The following is a 26,462-nucleotide window of genomic DNA, read 5'->3' on the forward strand; positions in this document are numbered from 1 at the left end:
AAATAGCATAACTCGTTTGTCCTGAAAAGATATACAAGGGATATTTTATTCTTGGGGATGACTTTTTTTAACGATTTTCTCAGAAAGTACTCAGACGCTTTTGCTCATAGTTCACATACAATTATATCCTTAATAATTCTAATGTATGGCATAAGTTATTTCTAACAGAAATATGACGAATGGGTACTTTACTTTTGGACGTAAGATGCTTCGAACAAAGTTTTCTAAAACACATTATTTTATTCGCATTTCCCAAATAAATGTTTCAGTAATAGCTGCAGCCTAACACGAGTCAGTTTAAGAAATTCGAGCGAGAAAATTCAGTGCGTTTCATCCGTACCCATTCTTAAATATATTTTTAAATGTGCCTTGCTGTGGCCAAATGGTTCAAGTGCATTGGTTATGGATTTGATTCCCGGTGAGAGCTAGTGTATTTTTATCCAACGTTAAGGAATAGGTGCAAAGAGAAAAGTGTTTAAACAAGTCTAACCAAGCTAATAAATAATACAAAGAAATAATACAATATTACGAAATTCTAGAAGAAACGTTGTTAATATTAGATATTTGCGTGTAAAAGTCCAACCCATGACTGTCAACTCCAAAGGTAAGAAAGTGAAACATCCAATACCAGGTTAATCAGTGGTCTCTAGTTAAAGCTATCCTACTAGGAAGTGATTGAGATACCAAAAAATGTTGTAATCGCTGGGAGACATGTTAGGAGAATACATTGGGTGAGAGAGTTTAATACTGGAACTCATGAATAGTCTCTGCACCTTCGTTGAGTATTGAAGTGCGTAGGTCTATATAGGTTTGCATTGAAATGAGCATTAATACACAACATCTGTTGAACATTACGGGGGGCTTGCGGACAGGTTTGCAGTACATTTTACGGGGTTCGATATTGTAACGATCCTAGCAAACTCCTCAGCCTTTCCGCACTGTACTCTATAAGTTAAATTCGTGCTTAATTAAAACTATGTGTTTAAATTTAACACTGTTAACCGTTAATACCTGTGCACAACGGGCAACAATCCGCCAGTAATTCTTTATTTTTGCCCTTTGTTTTAGCGCCATAAATGTCTTTGTTCATAAATTTCTTTGTCTATGGTTTTGCATATACGTAGCGTGGACATTAAATTTTGACTTCTACGCCATATGCATCTAATTTCAAACACACCAATGGAACGAACACAACAAACTTGGAATATATAGTTTATGTATGGAAAATCATACACGAGGTGCTGCACGGGAGAGCAGTGTGCATACATATGGCAGTCAACTTCCTAAGAAATTTATAATAATAATAATAATAATAAAAACAGAAAACGAAACAGTTATTTACATAATGTGTTTATTTAAGCATGGAAATGCAATAGACTTAAGTTATTTCTCTCTCTCTCTCTTTGAAGGCAACAACCTTTAGGGTGCCAAGACGTAGAAAAGGACTTGTGGCACTCATGACTATAGAGTGGTGTGTGTTTGGCACATCGGGTTCCTTCGTTGTTAGCCCCAGCTTTCTAGACCGGATGCAGGTATTCCCGGTAGAAAATACAAGAAAATATACCTTACTATTACTATTAAAGTAAATAATTACACTCATTCCCTCAACGTGATACTTGTTTGTTTAACTGTACACAGACAGCTGATCCATGGGAGAATCGTTGATAATAATAAATAAAATAAACTCGACAAATATTCTTGTAATTTGCTGGGCACGCCAGTGTGCCTGTTATCCGGTTGTGGCACACTGGAATATAGGGTATGGCTTTCTAATTTTTCCCCAACTATTTTAACTGCTTCAATTGAAATTAATCTATAATAATAAGAGTAAATTTAGTCTTCTTACCCTTCGATTTAGAAATAAGGTCCGCTAGAATTGTATATTTAAAAAATAATAATACTCAGAATTTTATAGAGTAGTTTGTTTTATTCGAAATGACATACTTCCTGCAACTGTTTGGGTTGGAATTATTTGAGATCATATCTTTAAGTTTTACGACCCACGGTTATACCGACTAGGCTAAAGGACACGGTGATGATGAGAAATGAATGAAATGGTGGAATGAAGAAAGTGGGAGAAAACGGGAGAACCCCGAGAAAACCCATGCACATGGTGTTTGTCCACCACAAAATTCACTTGGTGCGAGCTGGGGTCGAACCAAGGATCCCATGCACCAAAGGCGAACGCTTTATCACTGAGCCATCGCGGCCCCTCTGAAATTATTTATATTAGAGAGTGACTACTTTATGAAAACTTGATATCGAACACATTTGTTTAAAAATACCAGCTTTTTGTGAAATATTGCTTAATATTCAGGAAAATTTAAGTCAATAAAATAATAATAATAATAATAATAATAATAATAATAATAATAATAATAATAATAATAATAATAATAATAATAATAATAATAATCATCATCTTAAATTAAAAACTCTCTGGACCTAGTGCATTGGCACAATTCCACGAATTAAAAAGAGTTTGTTTACTTCTCATGTAAGTGTAGAAGAACTTAATCCCTGTTGCTTTCAATATACGAAGAAAGTGTCCAACTGTCAAATGATATGCTACATAAAATGCCCTATGCAACATAATGTAATATAGAGTCATCATTTCAGGTTGTCTAAAGAACACTTTCGTTTTAGCAAGAAAGGAAGAAAATAGAAAATACTCAGTTTTAACCTAGTAGAAAGTTTGCAGATTTAAGAGAAAATGTACAGAGTTGTTGGATATTAAATGTAGTTCGGATTAATGGAGTAAGACACCGTAGTTCATTGTATGAAATATACTGGGAGTGACCAAGCCATTGCCTATGGAAATATCGAAAGAGATACGTTAATGGTGTTAGTTGCCAACTGTTGTAGAAATGAAAAATTTAAGGAAATCTCTAAGACTCTAAAATCACAGATCCAAATTAACTAACTTCTAAGTAAAACTGCTAAATCTGACTAAAGCAAAAAAAAAAAAAAAAAAGTCTTAATGACCTGTGTTACAGTTTCAGACACATCATTCTCATATCAAAACTACGATAGAAGTAAATTATGAATACAGGTGAATTTGCAGTTCTGGAATACCAACAAATGATTTTGCTAGATGGAAATTTTGGGAAAACATTTTTATAAGGTTTTAGATTTATTTATTGGTTTGTTTGTTTATTAGCTTCTCCATGCCGTAAACGTCGCCAACACCTAGTGGCCCACTTGCTGGTAAATGGCGATCGTCAATATAGCGACGCGTCGAAGGATTGCCGCTAGTGTGCCACTAGTGGCAGGGATTCGTCGAGTCGAAGCAGGTATCTAGAATCGGGGATATTGAAGTTACCACCACGTAACAGCGAGGACTTCATTTTGATCCCCGCTCCTTTGATTTGTCACGGAGAATCGCAAAGGGACCAACACGAACTATCGCCAGTCATGTGTATGCGGTTATTATTATATATTACTTTTCCCTGACGAATTGTTATTATAAGGACAATACTTGAGCTCCGGGGGTCAAGAGTAACTCCTGCCTTTACATCATGAAGTGAAAAATCTTGAGATGGGTGCGTATAATTGTATGAATTTAGTTGGCAACTGTCGCCGATCACTAGCAAGTGAATATGGGAGAACTATGAAAAAAGTAAATAGACGCTTGCCATTTTGTTATAAAATTACATGACGAGTGCATTTGATCTGATTTCAAACAGTTATCGTCAAATATACACGGTTAAAGGAGCACTCTGATTAGAAATATTAAAAATACTTCAACGATTTATCACTCTACAAGCTGGGTCTTCATAATCGCCTCCGTGGCGAATTCGGAAGAACACGCAACTAATAACCCTAAGGTTGATGGTTCACGCCCAGCTCAGGGCACTTTATTTTTACTTTTTTAAAAAATGTTTGTAGACTCACCTTAATGCAAAGGCGATATAACGTATTTTAGGGGAACAATTTTGTGGTTCGTTGGCGTTCCGTCGCTTCTCTGCCAGTGGTGGTATAATTTCCAAAGCGGAAGTAGGACCAATTTTTGGCTGCGGGACCACCAATTTTTGGGGACATGTCGCTAGTTGCCTATCGGTAGTCCACCGACGCTTACGGCATGGGGTTGTCCCCTCACAAGTGAGGCAGATTGTAATCGACCAAGAGTGTTTGGGAAAAATGGGAAACATCTTCCGACTTCGACTTCTGAATAATACGTTTAGGATCAAGTCGAATCAAGGCTGCGTCACGGGAAGGTAGAACAAGTGAGGCAATCTTTCCAAGCACTACGCTGAAGAGCCTCTGTCTCATTCAAGACTTAGACTCTTCAGGAAAAGTAACAAGTTTATTACTTGTAATTTATTCTTTGAGTCAAAGTATTTTGCAATAAACCATCGTTTTGTAAGATATTTTTACGATTGTATACTATTAATTTCGAAAATTGTACACATAATATAATTTCCCATCATGGATTTGAAAAAATCAAAGTTCGAACAAAGAAAGATCTTCGATCCACATGTCTCTTTCATTATTGACCCTTAATTTATTTTAGTCCTAGGCAAAGCGAATCGACGGGATGGCTCTAAGTGAAAACATTCATTTAGATGGTTAAGTAATCTTTAAATTCCTGCTGTTATTTCACGAAACACAACAAATCTTGAGAAACAAAAACAATTTTGCTTACCAGGGGAAGGGAGTAAATCATTTGCTTACGTTTGCTTAACTAGGAAGAAGGCAAGGGCGCCGGTCCTAGGGGGCCGGGCCCCCCAAAGCTCATGTAGGCCCCCTTTGTATTTATGAATATACAATATTTGGCATAATTTGAATGCAATTTGCCTTAAAATCCTAATATATATCGTCTGCATTTGAATGCCCTCCCAGAAAAAAAAAATTACAGAGAAATCGGCGCCCTTGGAAGAAGGTCTAGTGAAAGGAATAAAAATGTGATAACGTAATGCTTGAACAACTCTATCTAATGGAGAAAAGTAAATTAGTATTCAACACTTCTTTCAATTTTAAGCATTTCAAAGATTCTCGTAATTTAGTAGCGTCCCGGATTTGCATTTTTGAAGTACGGGTACTCTGTCTATACCTTAACGTTTCAGACCACGCACTTAAGCCGCTTTGCCACAAGAGGCACATAGGAGTTTTTCTTTCGATTTCCTTAGGAATATTGAGAATGGTATGACTTTTAAAACTATGTTTAAAAAAAGAATACAGATCGACACAATAAGATGATAATCTAATACCTAGGAAATATATTGAATTGTTTTTAATTTGTTCTCACGCTACCAAAACAGTATTTATTTTTTTTTTTATTCCAGCCTTTTAATATAAGCATTTCACACTATTGTCTGTTCTAGGACAATACAATTCTAGTTCATGTATATGCTAGCTTTGGAAATACAGTAGAATTTCGCTTATCCGAAATAAACAGGCAGGCAGAACGCTGGATAATATGGATGTGTTAAGAAAAGACCTGTTAAAAGTAAAACTTATGATATAATTTTACATATTACACATCTAATAATAATGTTTTATAACAAATAACTGCACTGCACTGAATCAGGGACGTATCCAGCGTGAGGGCCTGAGGGCTGTCCCCCTCCGAAACTCAAGCACCTTTTAATAAACATGCTTTTACCCTTTTGAGATTCTTTTATATCAGTTTACTAATAGTCATTGTCCAAACTTTGGGCAATGTGCTGTTGTCTTGTTATAATTCTAAGAACATACCATAATGCCATTATACCATTTGGAATTAAAGAACAGGAATTAAATAGGATTAACATTTTGTTTCCGTTCTGTTTTTAACTTTAATATATTAGAACGATACACTCAATGTCTTCTTGCTATTTTTGTTATGTGATATACGTAACAGACAGTTTTCTTTAGTTACATTTCTCTCGAAAATATGTTTCATTTTGTTTGTGCTATAATGCAGTTTCCAAAGTAAACCGGTTTATAAATGAAAGGTAGGAAAAAGTTTAAGAGAAATAGAGAACTGTTGCATTATTATTATTATTATTATTATTATTATTATTATTATTATTATTATTATTATTATTATTATTATTGATATTGATATTGATATTTTTAAAACATTAGAATTACGTGCTTACGAGGATTCGTGTTGGGCCCCCTCCGAATAGAAAACCTGGATACGTGTCTGCACTGAATGATAGATGTATGAGTCAACGTGTAGACGGGCGCGTTAGGCGATATACTCCAGAGCATGAAAAATAGATTAAGACCACAACTTGCAGCTCTTCTTGCCGATTGGTGCTTTCTGCAATGATATATCGGATCATACGGTATGTGTAACAAAGGATGGTCGGATAAGCGAGACCATGGTGTATTGGTGTTTCACGCACCTAAACCTGTAAAATGTTTGTATAAACGATTATCTTTCACTCCCTAGCTAAATTTGTGGGTATGATCACACACCTTGCCTCATAAAGTATAGTCTTATAAAGAAAAAAATATTTTTTGCTAAAAGCTAAAGGGAAGTCAACTTCAGTAATTTACTTTAGTTTTTTTTTTTTTTTTTTTAAATAATGGCAAACTAGTCCATTTCATCACGATAAATCACGTTTGATACTAAGATGTCTTTTTCTGTCCGTATATATCCTTTACATTTTGTTGGAGACAAAATTGTTATTTTCCCAAGAAAACAGGGTGAGAGAAGCTATACAACAACATGAACTGAAAACAATAGCTATTACCAATAATACTGTAATCCTGGATATCAATAAGTTGTCCTTATTATATTGCTTCGGTTCTTATTAACATGAAAATTATAATGTTTTGTAAAAAAAAAAAAAAAAAAAAAAAAAAAAAAAAAAAAAAAAAAAAGGATAGGATGGGATTTGATGTGGTGTCAAAGTAATAAAATAACTACGAGTCCGCCACTCTATCCACCTAACCACAGAGGCTACGTTGTGTTTGTTTTTTTTTCTTAAGAAATAATCTTCATAACCATGGTGCGTATCGCTTCGAACCTTAACATAAGAGTTTTTCTGTTTAATTCTATATTTTCGTACGACATCTTAGTTACAGAAGCTAATTTATATTTGGCAGGCAATCTACACACTAGGTTTTAACCAATAAATGCAACATTTTAGTCCAGTATCCAGTTCCTTGATCCATCTCCTCGACTCCCCTACTGAATTCCCTCCGCAATCGTGCTGTGCTACTGAAAAAATCCCTACAAATCATCGTTGCCAGTATACACAAAACCGAGCATAATTTTGTTTTTTGCTTATATTTTTATTATTTTATTATATTTTTTGGAAATACCTCCTTAGATGGATTGCTCTTTATTATCTCCACATACTAATAACTCAATTTTACCCATAAACGTAAGGAAAAAGGAATAAATACGGAAAATCGTGAGTTACAGTATACGCGCAATTTTTTTTTGCGCATGGGAGTACATTGAAAAGCAGAGTGACTATGTTGAAAAAAGATATGAATAAAAACATTGCACTGTTGTGGTAACAAATAATAAAAATTGATTGGAAATACTTATTGACTTACCCCCGTACACCACAAGATTTTCTCAGTTGGGCTTACCAATTCAAAAACCTTTTCGGATACTTTCTTATGACATAATAGTGGCCCTTTATATATATGGGGAAAAAAATACTACCGTTTTGTCTAGCGCAGAACTTAAATTTGCCTGTTTGAGAAACACTAAGTCTATTTCTTTGATTTTGTACCTATTTTCTTGCATCCGATTGTGTTTTGCGTATTTTTTCGAATAATTTCCTTTCTTTTGAAATCAGTAATAATTAGTTTACTTTGCCAAATTGTGTACTTTATTTTTGTCCAGAACTACGATTTCATAATGCTTAAAAATAGGTTCACTTGCTTTTATTTTAAGATGTAAGCTTGGAAAATATTCAGTATTTAGCCGCTCTCGATTCATAAAAATGAAGTATTTAAGTTTTTATTTCCCACAGGTATGCTGGCTAGGCGAAAGGAGACAGTGGTCATGAGAAATGAATGAAATGGTGGAATGAAAAAAGTGGGAGGAAATAGAAAAACCCCGAGAAAACCCACCCACACGGTGTTTGTCCATCACAAAGTTCACTTTGCGCAAGCTAGGATCGAACCAAGGACCCCATGCACCAGAGTTGAACGCTCTACCACTGAGCCACCGCAACAACGAACAATTCTGGAAGCCCTAATATCATTATTCATTTTCAGCTATAATTTCGGCAGCCTTTCGCGCTGCATCAACCGCGAGACACTAATTAAAGAACATAGATTTCACAAAGTTTTACATGTTATTCAAGTTACCAGGGCCGTGCCGTGGGGGGAGCGGGGCGACGGCCCCGGGCGCCGAAGTAAGGGGGCGAAAAAATCGGGATAGAAAGGAAAAAAGATATGAAAAATTACTTGGAATATATGTATGGGGGCGCCGTCGTGTAGTCTAGCCCCGGGCGCTGATTTTCCACGGCACGGCACTGCAAGTTAGTTCAGTTACATACTTTAGCTAAAACTTAAAAGTTAGCAGTTATACATAAATCAAAGAGTCTTTGAGCGTGCTATTTCCAAACATTATTTACAATTTGAAGTATTTGTTCCGGACTAATTTCTGTGTTAAATACAACCAATAGACAATGTTCTTTATATTAAATATTTACATTTGTTACAAAAATTTCATTGATTCATTGCTAGTGTTTATATGTCATTCGCATAGAAATATTAGAATCATATCTAGAAATTTCGCCCCCCCCCCTCGCAAGAATATTTTAAAGGCCCCCTCTATATATTCAATATTGTTTTCTAATAGTATATTTTAATGGAATATTCCTAGTGTTCTATTTGCTACAAAACAGAGATTCAAATACTTATGTTTTACAAGAAATCCTTCCCCCTCGACTTCCGGAAACTTCGTATAAAATGGTCGTAGCCACTCATGGTTGATTGCCAACATTTCCAAATCGCTCATTCTCTCTTGTGTTATTGAACACCTTGAATAGCTCAACTTTCAGCGGAAACCAGTCACGAGTAAAGTCAGGAATAAAACAAGAGTGGTCAAAACTTCAGGATAACTTGGGGCAATAGTATTAAACTGGAAGTATAATAATAGCGCCAATTCAAGAACAACTTTGATCTTTGAAATATGGTTTTTAAGTCCAGTGTGAAGGGAAATTAATTCCAATGGTAGCGATGGACAACTCTTGCCGGTACTTCTTTTGTAGTTTTCAGCCTTAACTAAAATTTCTTCGTCTGGAAGGTTCACAAGCACTATCACTACCGGGAATGTGATCGAAATTCATCAAAAATTGTCTGTAACGATGTAAAACGGTTCTCTATTTCATTGTATGCGATATCTAGAAGTCTGCTGTAAACATTAACCCTGAAGCAAGTCTCTGTGTCCGAAAACCGATGATCTTCTACCCGTTCATCGATTTTTTTTTTTTTTTAACTTTGGGTTGCCTTTCACAGGGTTGATTTTCCACTTCGCAGCAACAACTGTGGACTTCTGTTTTATTTGATCATATTCTTCTCTCATTTTATTCAATTCTTCTCGGCTCTCTTCAAACTTTCTCAAAGTCAATTTGTTTATCTTGGAGAAGTTGCGATGCGATGTTAGGTTGTGAAAATATTTTTGACAGCACCACAATCAGAAACACAAAGTCGACGGAACCCATGACTTTCGCCAATCACTCTGCTTCTAATACCTCGTTAGCCTTCTTACTTGTCAGTGAAAGTTTTCGGAGAGCTTTCATTCCATCAGCATACTTCAACCTGATAGCTACAATGGACTGATACCGTGAGGCCTGTCTGATTGGATTGAGCTTTTTTAAAGCGACATCCGATTCTCCTGTCAATGGTGACAGAATATCCCACCATTTATACTTTGGCCAAAAAATGTACAAATCCTGGGATCGTTGTGAAGTAACTGGCATCCTCTTTTACATCTCTGATGACATCATTAATGATAAGGTTTAAGTTATATGCCACGCAGATAATATATATAGTTCGTTCCTCAATTTCTTGAAGTCTCTTCTGAACACCTGAATAAGCACCACTCATCACAGCAGCGCCATCATATCCCTGCCCTCTGCATTTTTTCACAGACAATCCCAGTTTCTCCAAATGACTTAACACTAGAGTTGCAAGTCCGGATGCAGTTCGATTTCGTACATGTAAAGATCCTGAAAACACTTCTTCAATCTCGACCTGTCTAAAAACTTCGTTTTCTAAGCTATCGTTTACTTCAGTAAAAGTTACAAAGCGAGTAAAGAAATTAATTTGATCTTTCTTTGACAAATCCTGAATTGTATCAATGATTAATGCGAAAAAGGTCACTCTTCTAAGTATGAAGACAGGCAATGAATGTTTTGATTTTGAATATCACGCTGAGATACTTAATCTAACCTTTGGGTAGATTGATTAGTGAAAGTAAGAGATAATCTTGTGCGTGGTTGTCGGTCCTGGTAGCTCATTACGTGGTTCAAATAATTAAACTATTGTGAAAATATAATTCTTTTTCAGGTGTTTTAAAATTTAGTATTTACAGGCAAGGTGCAGGAGGACCTTTGAATGAAAGCCCTTTGGCCCCTTAGGGTCCGGCCTCCCGCGCCTGCGGTTTATAGATCCGGCATAATTATTGTTTTAAATTTCTACAACATGCATCAATCTCCTAGAAGAGATTCTTTCATTCTCCTAGAAGAGTGTTTCATTCTTCAAGAGGGTAAAAAGGAAGACATTAGCTGTTAGTATTGTCTTTTTAACTCTCCAGACATGTGGAATCCTTAAGATTTCGAAAATGGGCAGTGATGAAATATAATTTTTGCGCCTTGGATCATATCAAGTAAGTATTTAGGAATTTAAAATATGTTCCATGTCTTCTGTCGCTAATAGTGTACTATTTTTTTTTCGATGTAATTTGCTAATGAGTACAAAATACCACTTCGTAAACTAGTCAGCAGTTTTTTCATGTATTATGTTCTTGTCATGTTCGTCCTCTAGATCTGTGACGTCATAAGTCATGTGAAGACTTATTTTTGGTAGTGCAAAACATACATGTAATGTGGGTTCCTGTCACCACAGCTTGGCGTATCCTTAGGTTGCATATCGAGGAGAAGGCTTCTAGATATAGAGGTTAGCTGCGAATATACTGGATAAGCAATCGCGGACAGACAACAAGGAATGGTCCTCCAGCTTAGGGATTTGGCATGAGGCTAACAACCTCATTCTATATTTTTAAAAAAAGGCTCTTGTTCAAAAAGATTCACAGAAAACTCGACTAGAACTGATAAATTGGCACGCCCTTAGCAAAATAAAATGGACATGAGTTTTGGAACAGGGAATATTAGAAGTCTCCATAGGGCAGGCGCGTTAAAATCCGTAACGAATGAGCTAGAGAAATACAGGATGGACCTAGTAGAAGTTCAGGAAGTTACCTAGGTGGGAAGGAAGTGGAACTGTGAAGTCCGGAAATTTTACGTTCTTTTGCGGCAAAGGATATAAAAATCACCAATTAGGAACAGGGTTTCGTTCAAAAACGAATAATATCAACAATTAAGCTGCTGAATTTGTTAATGATAGACTTTCTTTTATTACTATTAATGGCCGGTGGTGTGATATTATTGTTTTAAATGTACATGCCCCAACAGAAGATAAGAATGACGATATAAAAAACAGTTTTTATGAAGAAGTGGAACGGATATTTGACCAACTTTCGCGATACCATATGAAAATCCTATTTTGGAATTTCAATGCGAAGCTAGGACTAGCTTATATTTTCAAACCGATTATAGGGAATAAATTCTGCATAAGGGGACAGCGGTGTTAGACTCGTAAACTTTGCAACATCCAAAAACTTTATCGTGAAGAGTACAAAATTCCCGCATCGCGACGTTCATAAATTTATTTGGAACTCATCAGACGGGAAAACACAATCAAATTGATCATGTTTTAGTAGATAGAAAAATACAGTCTAGCATAACTGATGTTCCGTCGTTTGCAGGGACTGATTGTGACACTGATCACTACCTGATAGCATTTATAATGAGAGAGAGATTTTCGGTGAATAAAGGAAAGGAGAGCCAGGTGAGAGGGGAATGTCAAATTGAAGTTTCGAAACGATTCTCGGTTTTAGAAGGTTCGCAGTGCACTAGTGCTGAGGATACTTGGCTTGAATTCAGGGATAGCATTAAAATTTCAGCAAAAGGAAAAGTGGGACACGCAGAAATGCGTAGGAACAAACCATGGCTCACCAGGAATGTACTAGACTAGCAGAGAGGAGAAAACAGGCAAAATTGCTTTGGCTACGAAATCCGAACGAAATAACTACTCAAAATTTTGTAGGCATCAGATGGGAAACTTCCAAAGCTTTTAGAACAAAGAAACGCGATGTTTTGAAAGTTAAAATTAAGGAACTTGAAGGTAAAATATTCGAGATGTATAAGGGCATCAACGAATTAGGGAAAGGTTATCAAAGACAGCCGACGGAACAGTTCTATAGCATCTTAAATAGATGGAAAGATCTCTTTGATGCTCTGCATAACACGCTACCAAAAACTAATGTTTGTGAGGAAAGGAAAATGCAAACAGCGGAACCGTATATTCCAGAGCTTAACCGAATAGATTAGAAGTGACTATTAAGAAATTAAAGAAACACAAATCTCCGGGTGTAGACGAAATTTCGACTGAGTTCATTTTAGCTGGAGCGGAAAAATTGTGGAACTCATTCACCTTATCTGGAACAAGAAGGAAGTAGTAGTAATGGGGACACCTGATCTCACTTTGGACTTTGACCTCAACCTTTGTGACGTCATAGGTCAAAGGTCAATGATCTTGCCCCGGGGTCAATGACCTAGGGGTTCTTAGGACCACGACCTCTACATTTTGGCAGGGGTACATAGGACCACCCCCTTTAAATTTTGAAAATTGCCAAATCTAAAAATTGGGTGTGGTAACCTAGGACCAGGGTATGTACCTCTATTAGTATTGGGGGTCCATCTCGTTCCCTTTCATGGGTAAAAAATTGCCAAAATGTTCAATTTCGTTTTGTTTTTTTTTACCTAATTTAACCCCTTTGATGAGGTGTCATTACCCTATATAGTTATATGGGCGTATACAGGAGTCCATTCCCTTTCATAAGATATGGGTATATTGATGCACCCCTTGACATTTTTGGGAGGGGTACCTTGGCCCACTCCTTCAAGTTTGGAAATTGCCCAATTTAAACATTTGGTATAATAGTATAGGACTCTAATATAGATTATTATAAATTTGGATGGTCCACCTCGTTCCCTTTTAGGGGTACAAAATTGTCAAAATATAAACGTAAGCAATACGTTGTACCACGTATTTGGTTTTTGGCCCATTTTATCCCCTTTGATGAGGCCCTACTACCTTATATGGTTATATGGTCATGTATATGTGTCCATTCCCTATCATAAAACATAGGTACATTGATGCACCCCTTTAATTTTTTGGGAGGGGTACATTGGTCCACCCGTTAAACTTTGGAAATTGCCCAATTTTAACATTTGGTATTATAGTATAGGACCCTATACAAAATTGCCAAATTTTAGTTCAACCAGGTGTTCGGTTTTAGGCCCATTTTATCCCCTTTGATGAGGTTCTATTATCTTGTATGATAATATGGGTATGTGTATGGGTCTATTATCTTACAGAAGACATAGGTATATTAGTGCACCCTTTTAAAATTTTGGGGGGTACCTTGGCCCACCCCTTAAATTTTGGAAATTGTTTAATATAAACATTTGGTATTATAGTATTGGACATCAATATGTATCACTATAAATTCAGATGGTCCACCTCGTTCCCTTTCATGGGAAAAGAACTACCAAAAATCAAATTTCGGAGGTTATTGACCTATTTTATTTCATTTGATGAGGTCTTATTACCTTATATGATTATATGGGCATGTATAGGAGTCCATCTATTTCTTAAGGTATAGATACATTGGTGCATCTGTTGAAAAATTTGAAGGAGTACATTGGCCTCCACCTTAAATTTTGGAAATGGCCAAATGTAAACATTTAATATAGTACTATAGGACCCTAATATGTATTAGTATAAATTTGAGTGGTCTATTTTTGTTCCCTTTTACGGATAAAAATGTTAAAAATTTAAATTTCGCAGGTTATTGACCCCTTTGATACGGTTTTATTAACTTATATGAACATATGAATGTGTTCAAGGGTTTATTTTCTTTTATAAGGCATGTAAACATCGATGCTTTCATCTTAAAATTTGATACAGGTACATTGGCTCACCCTTAAAGTTAGGAAATTGCCCAATTTGGTATAATAATATAGGTTCTTAATATAAACCATTATAAATTTCGTTCCCTTTCATGGGTAAAAATTACCAGAAATTAGTATGACCACGTGTTCCATTATTGACTCAATTTATTCCCTTTGATAAGGATTTGGCACCTTATATGGGTATGTACAGAGGTTTATTACCTTTATATTTTTATGTTCCCTTTTAAATTTTATAGGGGTACATACAACCATTCCTTAAATTTGAGAATTATCAAATAACAAAATTCGGTAAACGTTTTCTAGGACCCTTTGAAAAATGTTGGTGTCCCTCTTATGGCCAAATATTCAAATTTCGAAGGTAATTGACCGACTTTATCATTGAATGAGTACAGGATTTATTACTTTTTTCATAAGACACAGGTGTATTTGTGTACCAATCTTAAATTTTAGGAGCGGTACATTTCTTATTGTCATATCAATAATTGGTAGTTGTTCTTAGAATTGGGTGGTATCTCATTCTTTGGGTAAATCATTGTCAAATATTAGTATAATCACGTGGTGAGTTATTGACCTATGATGGGATTAGGAGTCCATGACATTGGTACATTGAAACTTTGTAGGATAATTTGAGAATTGTCAAAATGAAATTACGTCATTAGTTTTGATTATTTCCGCCTATGGACTAAATATAAACGTAAGCAATATGATGTACCACGTGATTGACCTTGATGAGATACTGTTCAGGGATTTATTTCCTTTGTTGTGGTACTTCTTAAGTTTGAGTACACACTTCTAGAAAACAGTTGGTTCTGCTAAAGTAAACAATTGACGGACATTATTGACCTTATTGAACATGTAATGATATGGTTAATTTTAAGACAAGTATATCAAGAGAGGTATTCTTTAAATTCGGGAATTGTGATAAACGGAATTTTAACATAAGGCGCGAAATTTGAAACAATACTTTGAACTTTAGTCACAGCTCATAGTCTAAGATCATTGGTGGTGGTTGATTTGCCCTTGAGCTTTAGAAATCTGATAGCTAACCTTATTGAATCGTATGACTCATAGTCTAAAGACAATACATGCTACAACACTGAAATTTAGTCACAAGGTGATGTAATCTGACACTGGTAAAGTTATTGTTGATGCAATTTGATTGGATGATCACTATCTTTCGTGGAATCTGATTGGTTGATCACTATCTTTCACGCAATCTGATTGGTTGATGATTTTCAAATCTTTGCTGCATTCAGTTTTAAGTTATGTTTAACATTTATCGATTACTGTTTAAAAATTTTGGTTTCATTCAACATTTTGCACTCACTGATAAATATGATCAAAACCGTTTATTTGTTAATGGAATAGTTAAAAACCGGATAAAGTTTGACGGTTAACCGTTAAACGTAAAATTATTTGTTTGAAAATTTTTATGAAAATTCTTTCGTTTGAAAATTTTTGTTTTAATTTTTTTTTCGTTTCAAAATTTTGTTTGAAAGTTTTGTTTGGAATTTTTTTCAAACATTTTCGTTTCAAAATTTAGTTTGAAAAAATTTTTGTTTGAAATTTTTCGTTTCCAAATTTTTAGTTTAAAAATTTTGTTCGAATTTTTTTGTTTAAAAATTTTTGTTTGAAAATTTTTTGTTTGAAATTTTTGTTTGTAAACTTTTTGTTTGAAATTTTTAAGTTTGTGCACTCATTGGTAGAGAACCGTTTCGTGACTGTTTAGAACAAAAACCTCTGGAAACATTGTTTATCATGATGCAATAGTAAACGTCAGAAGATGAGGTTGTACTTGCAATTAAAAAAAAACAAAAAAAAAACAAATCATTGAAATGGGTCATTTTATTACACTGCACTGATTAATCACATACATCCATACCAGATAAAGGATCTGGATATTGTCGATACAATGTATTTTAAACTTCTTGCACTAGTTTGTCTTTAGCGTATAATTTTAATTCCAACTGAAGTCTTTTAAGGTCTATTGCAATGTGAATTGGTGGAAACTCAATGTCCATTTGATCACAAATAAACTCTTTATCAATAGAGGTATGCACCCACGAACGATGATGACAACCATCACAACATCTAGATACATGTTGTACAATATGCATGACATTTCTCAAAATAGTACTTTTTAGGAATATACTTGTTTTGTTGCACACTTCTACTGGATGTTTAACACACTGGAATACATTGATGAATTTGCATGTTGCGGGCTTCATGCAATGTACTCTTTTTACGTAACAGCACCATCTTCTTCTCGAGGACTGTACGTAGCACAACTTCATGATTTGAGCCTAATGATTTGGCTATGGTCACATTTAGCTTATCATGAAAATAATCATTCATTTGGTCGATTCGTGAACATAATATTTTCCATTCTTCAAAGTTCAGTTGTACACCAAATTGTTCTGTTTTGCCCAATCGAATCACAAGTTCAAACGTTGTAGCACAGATACCAACCATGACATGGTTTGTTTTAAATATATTTATCGGATAATAGCTTGCGAAGAGGAATACTTTATCTTTCCTGCTGAAACGCACTTGCTCGAGTGATTTCATGGGCTGACACGGTATTTGCTGATTTCATACAGTTATTGCTGACATCATTGGAAAGAAATGTGCTAACCAAACCAAATTCGTAGATCGCATTTTGTGATTAAATATTTTAGCATACAGCTACGGCTGACGTCATTGAAAACTAATGTGCTGACGTTTGAGTTAATGATTTCATCACAATTGCTGACGAGACCAAATTCACAGATCCGGCTGTGTACTAAATTCAAATTGATGACTCCGTCCAATGTGTCTTTTATAGCATAAAGATACAGATCCAGTGTTTAAGAAATGTAATAGTTCTTGTTTTGAAGTTTCCATGGGTAAATATCATGCTGGTAAAATAATATCCTTATCATTTTCAAGCTTCACTACGATTCTCAATCTCAAATTTGTAGGGATCATTTGGCTATCTAAGATTCTATAAGGTATATTCTGTTGTAAATCAGTTATCTTGGTAAATGATTTCATCACAACACGTGAGTTTAGAAACTGCAGACAAGTAGCCATGATGACTTACGAAGAATACTATCTCGAACGAAGATGCAAAACTGATGACGTTGCATTACATGCTCTGACGTGTACTATTGCATCATGATATACAACTGTGGGAGCCGAGGCGGAGACCACGTCTCACCCATGCGAAAAGCTGTCTGGCCGGCTTAAGCTCTTCAGGGCTTCGTGCTATGCAGTTATTATTGTTGTTACTATACTGTTGTTATATTCCAACTGATTCTAGTTTTCCACAAACAAGCGGAGGCCACCACTTCTATGCAACATGTTTCAATGGAAAAATAAATTGTACAATATTCTGTGGCCCTTTATTAACAAAAACGGGACATTCCCTAAATAGAAGCCATTACCGAACGGTTGCAAAATCGTTTTTTTTTCTAATGTTAGTCATTAGTTTTGACTGTAAAGATTGGGAAATTCCCGAAGTCCTAAAGAAAGCACTTCATCTTGCAAACGCATTCTCAAGTACATCATTTCGAGTGTGAATGTCGTGGAGTGTGCGCGAATTTTTTTCGAGAAAATAAAAAAATACTGGTTTCTTAATTTTCCACAAAGAACTCACGAAAAAATAATTACCAAAATCTACTTCACCGGTACATTTTTTTTTCTTGACCTGCCTGAATTGAGATGGAACGCGTGAAGGAATTCGTATTATTATTCAGTTTAAAATTTCTGCCGAGGAATTTGAAGCTTAAAATATAAAAAACGATAACCGTGCCTGTTGTTCTGCATAGTTGCGAAACATAGTCGCTTACGCTGAGGGAAGAACGTAGACTGAAAGTTGAGAACAAGATCCTGAGACGAATATTTGGACCCAAGAGGAGCGAAAATGGAGAGTGGCGGAAACTTCATAACGCGGGACTACATAATTTGTACCGTTTACCAAACATTGTTTGTGTCATCAAATCTAAGAGGCTCAGGTGGGCAGGTCATGTAGCCAAAAAGGAAGAAAATAGGAACGCTTTCTAAGTTTTAACTGGAAATCAAAACGGAAAGCGACCATTAGGGAGACCTAGGCGCAGATGGGAGGACAACATTAAGATGGATTTCGCAGAAATAGGAATACAAAGTAAAAACTGGATCCAGTTGGCTAAGGATAGAAGTCAATGGAGAGCTTTTGTGAACGCAGCATTGAACCTCGGTTCCATAAGGCATAGGGTTAGTTAATGGAAAAGATAGCGACAACACAAAGTAGTGTTTTCTAAATGCTAAATAATTATGCAGGAAAATTGTAGTATTATTATTTAATTTCCGCACCGTTTGGAAACATGAAAAAATTAGTCAGGACTGATAAACATCTTTAACATCTATGGTGCATAGTTTCTGTTTCAGAAAGATATGGACTTCGTAAGCTTTTGAAGATTTAATTACCAACTGAACAGATCTCAGGAAATGAAGAAATAAGATGATTCTTTTACAATAAACAAATAATGATATTAACATATCACTCGGCATTATCCCACTTTTAAGACACCTTAATAAAACTTGACATACACACACACACAATTGAATAATAATTAAACAAAATATATATAAAAATAAATTTTTATTTTAAATTTCAATTGGTACCTAGTTTTTTAATCATTTTTCTTTAATTTCGTTTCATTGAATTCTACCGTTTAATGTGTTAAGTAAATAAGATAAATATGTTTGAAACCGCTCTAGAAACTGTAAAATAATTGCCAAACTGCTTTTCTTAACTACTACTAAATGTTTTAGGGTACATATTTAATACCAAAAAAAAAAAAAAATCATTTTTGACCTGCCGCTATTCCATTTTATTTAAGAAATCTTATCTTTGATATTTCAGCCTGCGCTTGGGTTTTGGCCACGATCAATCCGTCCATAAACCAGGAAATACTAATTAAATATTCTTTGTCTTTTTTTATCCTATAACAAAAGGAAAAAGCTTAAGTATTCTGAAAAGCATTAACGAATGTTTTAATACTTGAAGGCAGAAAATTCAATTTACTCTTAAGAAAGAAATTAAAGTAATCTCAGTGGATGATTTGTTGTTGTGTAAGAAAATCATTTACTATTAAACGCTTCACACTACATGTCATTTTGTCACGTAAGATTAATTTAATTTTGTCTGTGCCTATTATCTACAAAAACACTTATTTGTGTTTAATTGAAGTGATATTTCATGTATGTCCGGTGCAGAAACTGTCACGAAACTAATTGCAAATATTCAGTATATATGCAAATTGTTATTGCCAGAAGATGGTGATAATAAGATTTTTATAAATTTCATAAAAAAAAAAAAAAAAAAAAAAACATTGACTCTACATATGTATAAATTGAAGAATAAAATTTGTCTTAATTAGTCTTTTATGAAATAAAAAAATTCTTTATCACTATCTTCCGGCAACAATGATTTACACACATTGAACATGTACAGTTTGCTTAGTGAGTTTCTGTAATTGACATATATGAAATATTAGTTCGTTTAATCACAAGTAAGTTTTTTTCCTTATAGGAAAGATCACCAAATGATGGAAGACAAGCAAAAGCAAAAGTTTTAGGATAGAAACATGGAACGCACCTGCCATATTATAGAGAGGAGAATTAGAAAATGTTAAAGAAGAAATGAAATAAAACAATCTGGTAAAATTTTGTGAAGTTAGATGGGGAAGCGAAGAATATTTAATGTTTTACTCAGGTAATGAAAGCGGTTGTCGTAATGTGTGGGAATAGTTTTGGGTAAGCGCTTGAAAGAGAAGGCAGTGAAAGTAGAATTCGTTGATAGAATTATAATGTTAAGGTTTAAAGAAAAAAGGAAGGATCTAGTAATAATACAGACATACGCACAGAGCACTTCGTCTACGACCAAAGGAGCAAAATTAAGAGGAAAAAGAAGAAATTATAGACAAGGAAAAGAATGATGCGTGCGTAATTGTGATGGGAGATAGTGTAGTAGGCAAATATGAATTAGGCAAGAGAAATGAAAGAGGAGAGGAACTGGTCAATTTCTGTAATTCACAAGTATTTGAGAACACTTGCTTCAATCAGCACAAGAAGAGGGTATATTTTTTGGAAATCCTCAATAAATGGTCGATTGAGTTGACTTTGAGTTTAACGTCCCGTTCAGTAGCAAAGCTATATGAGACATGAACCTACTGATTAACATGGAATCCGAACCACATAAGATACCGCCGGGAATCGAATCCGGGTCTCACACGCCAAAGGCGCGTACACTAACTGCTTAGCCACGAAGGAGATCACCTATGTAATTCGGAAATTTGGCTAGAATAAGCATCTGTTAAGGCTTCTTTACCATCAAATTGCTTTTCAGACTCATTGACAATTGCTCTAGCTTAGCGCTGTAAGATTGCCCAAATTGTTCCATTTTAGCAGTCTGCGATTGCTCTAATTGTTCTAATTTGCTTCCCATTTATTCCAGTTTAGCATCCAACTGTTCTTTCAAATGTTCCACTGGTTATTCTAACCTGCAATTACTTCATTCCAATTTGCAATGCAGAAGTTCTCTCACTTGTTGCATAAAATTCTGAAAATCCATATTGGACATAAAATTACTTTCAGGAGACTGTTCTTCTCCTCTAATGTCTGGAACAGATTCGGAAGTTTCATCGTTTGTCTAGTGTCTATGTTCTAAGTTGGTTTCTTAAGAAAATGTAAGCCTTCTTGATAGTCCTACCATACTTCAGATCTACCAGAAGGTTTCCTAGCGGAACCAAGAAAAATTTATAACGATAATATTCCTCCACAGTTCGAATTGTTAAAATCTTGTAGTAAAATCCATATGAAACTAATTGCTGTTCACTACAAAGATTATTTAAAGGATTACACGCTTACGTCAATTATATGAAAGTACTATATTTCGAATTGTTGCAAATTACTTTACAATTATAAGATATGTGTCTTTATTACATAACGTCTTGATTAGTTATATATTGGTAACTAAAAACATTTACATGGAAACAACTGTTTCTCTAGTAGCCGTAAGTTTTGTTTTCTCAGGAAAAAAAAAAAAAAAAAAAAAAAAAACTTTTAAACCTGTATCTTTGATTCTTTGAAATACCGTTTTAGTTAGTTAATTCTATAATTTCTTCAACTTTATCTGAGCCCAATAGTCTACGAATGCAAAATTTTGCCATGAAATCCTTTCAATATCATTTTCACCAAACGATTCATTTCTCTTGTATTAGTTTTTACACCTTGAGGAAGAAAATTGAAAAAATAACTTCTTAAGTCTGCACCTGAGAAAGCAGTGAGAGGTTTCTAATCTTCAGTCAAAGGAGTTAGGAGGAAGGTTCCGTTAAAATCAGAAGAGCAGATGTATTTACGGCCATTTAAACTGATAAGGACCTCGTGGCACAGAATACCTATCAGGGATCATTTTGGAATTAAGAAAGCGAGCTACTTCTATGAATCATAATGCACTAAATTTCTTCTTTACTTGATTACAGGAGAGTTGTAAGGGCTATTCGATGGCTCAATTATTTTTTAATAAAATATCAGTTTACTTTTTGAGTTCATCTCGCAGATGAAAATGATGGGAATTAATCTCGTTTTATTGAAATGTTATTATTTAATTCCACACTGTGTTCATATCTCATGGCTCATCCATAATCAAATTCATTCCATGTGAAGCAAGAATCAAATTATTCTATTAATGCATATAATTGTTTTTGTTACGCAATGATTCTGAATTTGTGATAGCCGTAAAAAAAAAAGATTTGTAGTTACTGTGTTTATTTGAGTTGCGTTTCCTGTAACCTACATTATATTCATTTTGCTCGTGTGCATAGTCCTTGATGTTTTTGCTGAACCTAAAACATTCCTCTTCAAATAAAGTTTACTCTTAGCTGAATTAAAAATAGAGATGATAAGATTGATTTAGTTTACAGTTGTTTTGTTGACAAAAATTTCAGCTTGAGATTCTATTTCTTTGTTTGGAATAAGAAGGTTTTGAATGCCTGTGAGATCATTAACTTTCTTCAGTGAGACGCGTTGTCGGATTCGGTAGCGAAACTAGAAAATTTGCTTCCAAAAATTTTGGTTGAAATTGTTTACCTATATGATTGGAAACTGCATCTAAAGAAACTAAAAGCGGTAATGGGATCTTTGGTGGAGTACGAAATTGAACAAAAATGAACAAGCTTCTGTATGATTCACGAGAGCTAGTTGATTTTTAAAAAAAATCTTGACCTAATATAGAAGCATAAGGTAAATCTTGAAGAATTCTGAAAGGACAAGTGAAATTTGCCCTACTAAATTAAATTTAACTAACGCAAGCTGGTCAATTTCCTGTAATTATCCAATTATGCCATATAAAATTGTGACTCTCAAACCTTTACATTTCTAATTTAAAATGTCGTCAGGGGTAACAGAAATCGCACTTCTGCTGTGTATCAAATATGGATGGAAATTATTATAAGTATAGCCTTTAACGTATCTTCTGTTATAGAAATAGGTACTGTAGGTGGACATTTTCATTCTACTTACTTGATATATGATAATTGTATAAAGATATCTGAGTTAAATATATATATATATATATATATAATCAAATAAGTTAAGGTTTATTAATTTTAGGCCTGGATTATTATTTAAACGTATATACAGGGTGAGTCAAAATAAGTGTTACAAGCCAATATCTCGCGAACTATACATCATATAAGAAAAATATTAAGAGACAATGTACAATACAGAGGGGCCTAAGAAACGAGATAAATATTAGTTTTTCCCCGCCCCCCATTTTGGGGGGAGGGGGGTGAACGTGAAATTTTCAAATGAGAACATAGGTCGAGTGATACCTCGTTCGAAAGAGCTTGAAAAATTGAACAATTTTTGTAGGAAACAATTTTTGATATGGGGCACCGTTTTCAAGATGGGCCCCAAAAATGGTCTTGTATCCGATAAAATTTCCAGTACTTATAAATAAGTGTTACAAGCCAATATATCGCGAACTATACATCATATAAGAAAAATATTAAGAGACAATGTACAATACAGAGGGGCCTAAGAAATGAGTCAAACATTCGGTTTCCCCCGCCCCCCCCCCATTTTGGAGGGAGGAGGGTAAACGTGAAATTTTCAAATGGGAACAGATCGAGTGATACCTCGTTCGAAAGAGCTTGGAAAATTGAACAATTTTTGTTGGAACAATTTTTGATATGGGGCACCGTTTTCAAGATGGGCCCCAAAAATGGTCCTGTATCCGATAAAATTTCCAGTACTTATAAATAAGTGTTACAAGCCAATATATCGCGAACTATACGTCATATAAGAAATACCTTTTTCATTTTTTGTTTCATGTTTTTCTACTTAGCCGTTTCCGATTTATAAGTACTGGAAATTTTATCTGCTACAGGACCAATTTTGGGGTCTATCTTGAAAACGGTGCCCCATATCAAAAATTGTTTCCTACAAAAATTGTTCAATTTTTTAAGCTCTTTCGAACGAGGTATCACTCGATCTATGTTCCCATTTGAAAATTTCACGTTTACCCCCCTCACCCCAAAATGGGGGGCGGGGGAAACCGAATGTTTGACTCATTTCTTAGGCCCCTCTGTATTGTACATTGTCTCTTAATATTTTTCTTATATGATGTGTAGTTCGCGATATATTGGCTTGTAACACTTATTTATAAGTACTGGAAATTTTATCTGCTACAGGACCAATTTTGGGGTCTATCTTGAAAACGGTGCCCCATATCAAAAATTTTTTCCTACAAAAATTGTTCAATTTTTCAAGCTCTTTCGAACGAGGTATCACTCGACCTATGTTCTCATTTGAAAATTTCACGTTCACCCCCCTCCCCCCAAAATGGGGGGCGGGGAAAAACTAATGTTTATCTCATTTCTTAGGCCCTTCTGTATTGTACATTGTCTCTTAATATTTTTCTTGTATGATGTATAGTTCGCGATATATTGGCTTGTAACACTTATTTTGACTCACCCTGTATATAGGCTATATATATATAGTTTATAAGGAGTTCTAATATTTATTTAATTTGTATAATTTATCTGTATATTATTTGCATAATAATTTTCTTTATCCGTTTTTTTTTTTTTTTTTTTTTTTTTTTTCATATAATCTTAGATAAATTGCTTCTAAAGTTTTACTTCTCAGCTAGATACACTGTTTCATTTGTTTCTATTGTTTAAGAATCGGATACGTGCTGATGGACTGAGAGAACTTCAAGGAGGGAGGTTGGTAGCGTCGGTTTTTTCAAATTAGTAACGAACTTTCTTTATTTTAGCTGGGGATCTTTTCATTCTTGGATGCTGCCACTTGTGAGCAAAATCGTATATAAACCGATCTGTTTCGCTTGGTAGGAGTTCTTCTAACACTCTGGACCACATGGTTACGTTCGACCGAAGTTCCTAATGTCTGTTGGATCAATCGGGATGACCGTGGATAGGTAATAGGAACTTTGGTGGATAACTAAAGTAATTTTTTTTCTGGGGAGAATTCCTTTTTATTTAGGTTTTGATTTTAAATCTCGCCGAGGACGTGGGGATATGCATTAAGCAGGTTTTGAATTTTGAGATACGTTTTAATCTTTTGAGTAGGTTTATTAAGAAATTCTATTTTCGAACCCCAATGGTTTTGGGTTCGAGGCCCCTCTGGTTCGAGAACTTTATTTCTCGGGTTATAAGTTGATTGTTTTTTGTTTCCCTGATCCTAATCCTATATTAGTGATTATCTCTTGGAAAAGAGTTAAGTTTCTGGTCTCTTTTAGAGCGATACCGTTATTAGGGCAAGGCCTAATTGTTGGTGGCCAGTTTATTGTCTCGCAGAGAGAGACTTGGTTAGGGCAAGGTGCACTTTACGGGCCAGTTTATAGTCTCATGAAGGAGACTTTTTTTTTTTTTTTTTTTCCTGAACATAACCTATTACCTTGTAGTGCTTTTTAGTCAGGTATCCTTTTCACAGGTTGGAGTCCTGAAGTGAAAGAGCTGCTTCTAAAGTGAAGGCGAAGTGGGGCTGTGCCGCTAGCGAGGGCAGAGGAACTTACGCTACAGGACCCCTAAACTTAGAGTATATTTTAGCATATAATTGTATCTAGTTAGGAAGCGATGGGTTCTGAGTTCGGTCCTTCACGAGTGAAGTTTTCTGAGTTTTAAATGAGGACTCTTGCTGCATTTCATAGAGAGTTTATTCGTCTTGCCTCATATCTGTTTTTGAATGAAATAATATAAAAGATCAAGATAATGTTTCGTTCTTTAAAATAAAAATTTTCCTGTACCCGGATGAGTAAGAATATTTAGAATCATACCCCTAGCATTCAAGTTTTCGAGAGAAGCCAGCAAAGAAGGATTAATTGGACATAATCTCGTATTCTATTTTTATTTATGTAGTATGTTGTCTTTTTGATTTAGTTAGAAGAAGACTGGGTGTGAGAGAGATAAATTAAAGGCTTTATAGAAGTGCGGTACTAGACAGCGAGTCTCACATTCTCTCGTCCACAATAATTTGGCCATTATATTATTATTAATACTACTTATTTGTGGTAATTATTTTTCATACTACAGTACAAAATGCCTTTTCCCATTCATACTAATATCACACTTGCTATTAGAAAAAATAATTGGCCATTCATTTTGTCTTCTAATTTTATTAACACTTGTTATTGTATTAACAGCGACAGTAGTTTAAAAGTCTTGTGCGAAAGAATCATCACTTGGTTGATATCCATGAGAGCTGTGAGCGTTCGTTGATGCGGGTGGATTAGAAGCTACTTTGGTGTTCTCACAGATTGTTTGTGTGTGCGAGAGAATAATTTCTGCTGATTCATGTGGTCGGCTAACACTTGCAATTGGAGTCTTAATTTTCCTAAATACTTGAACCTTTCTTTTTGTGTCGAAGACAAATGCGTGTTTGTGGCTACTATAGAAGAAGAAAATCCACAAGTATTCTTATTATACCGCGTGTGAATTCCACTAGAGTGAGACAGAAATAAATCAAGCGTTTTGTACAGTGCGTCCCACTAGCTTTCGAATCCGAAAAAACGTTACAATTTCCGAACAAATGTACATAAGAAAATGAAATTCACAATACACGTACCTTGTTTTATGCTAAACACGAGAAAGGGTTGAACAGAAGCGAACACGTCAAAACTAAGACGATAGGTGGCGCCAGGGTAAGTGCTGCTTGGCGTGGTGCGCGTGCGTTACTGTGACCCGAGTCGCTGCA

General features: G+C 35.0%; 1 protein-coding gene across 8 annotated transcripts in view; it reads left to right on the plus strand.

The window, feature by feature from the left end:
- sky (GTPase-activating protein skywalker) overlaps positions 1-26,462 on the plus strand; it is a 493,757-nt gene that overhangs the window by 68,899 nt on the left and 398,396 nt on the right. For 3 of the 8 annotated variants that reach the window (XM_081769272.1, XM_081769274.1, XM_081769275.1), the window contains exon 2: positions 19,777-19,959. The exons of the other annotated variants lie outside the window; for them this stretch is intronic. The gene's annotated coding sequence lies outside the window, so the exon portion shown is untranslated. The remainder of the gene's footprint in view (positions 1-19,776; positions 19,960-26,462) is intronic. 8 annotated transcript variants of the gene reach the window in all.

The sequence above is a fragment of the Thermobia domestica genome, chromosome 8 (genome assembly GCF_964235325.1).
Source record: "Thermobia domestica chromosome 8, izTheDome1.hap1.1, whole genome shotgun sequence".
NCBI classification, from domain to species: Eukaryota; Metazoa; Arthropoda; class Insecta; order Zygentoma; family Lepismatidae; genus Thermobia; species Thermobia domestica.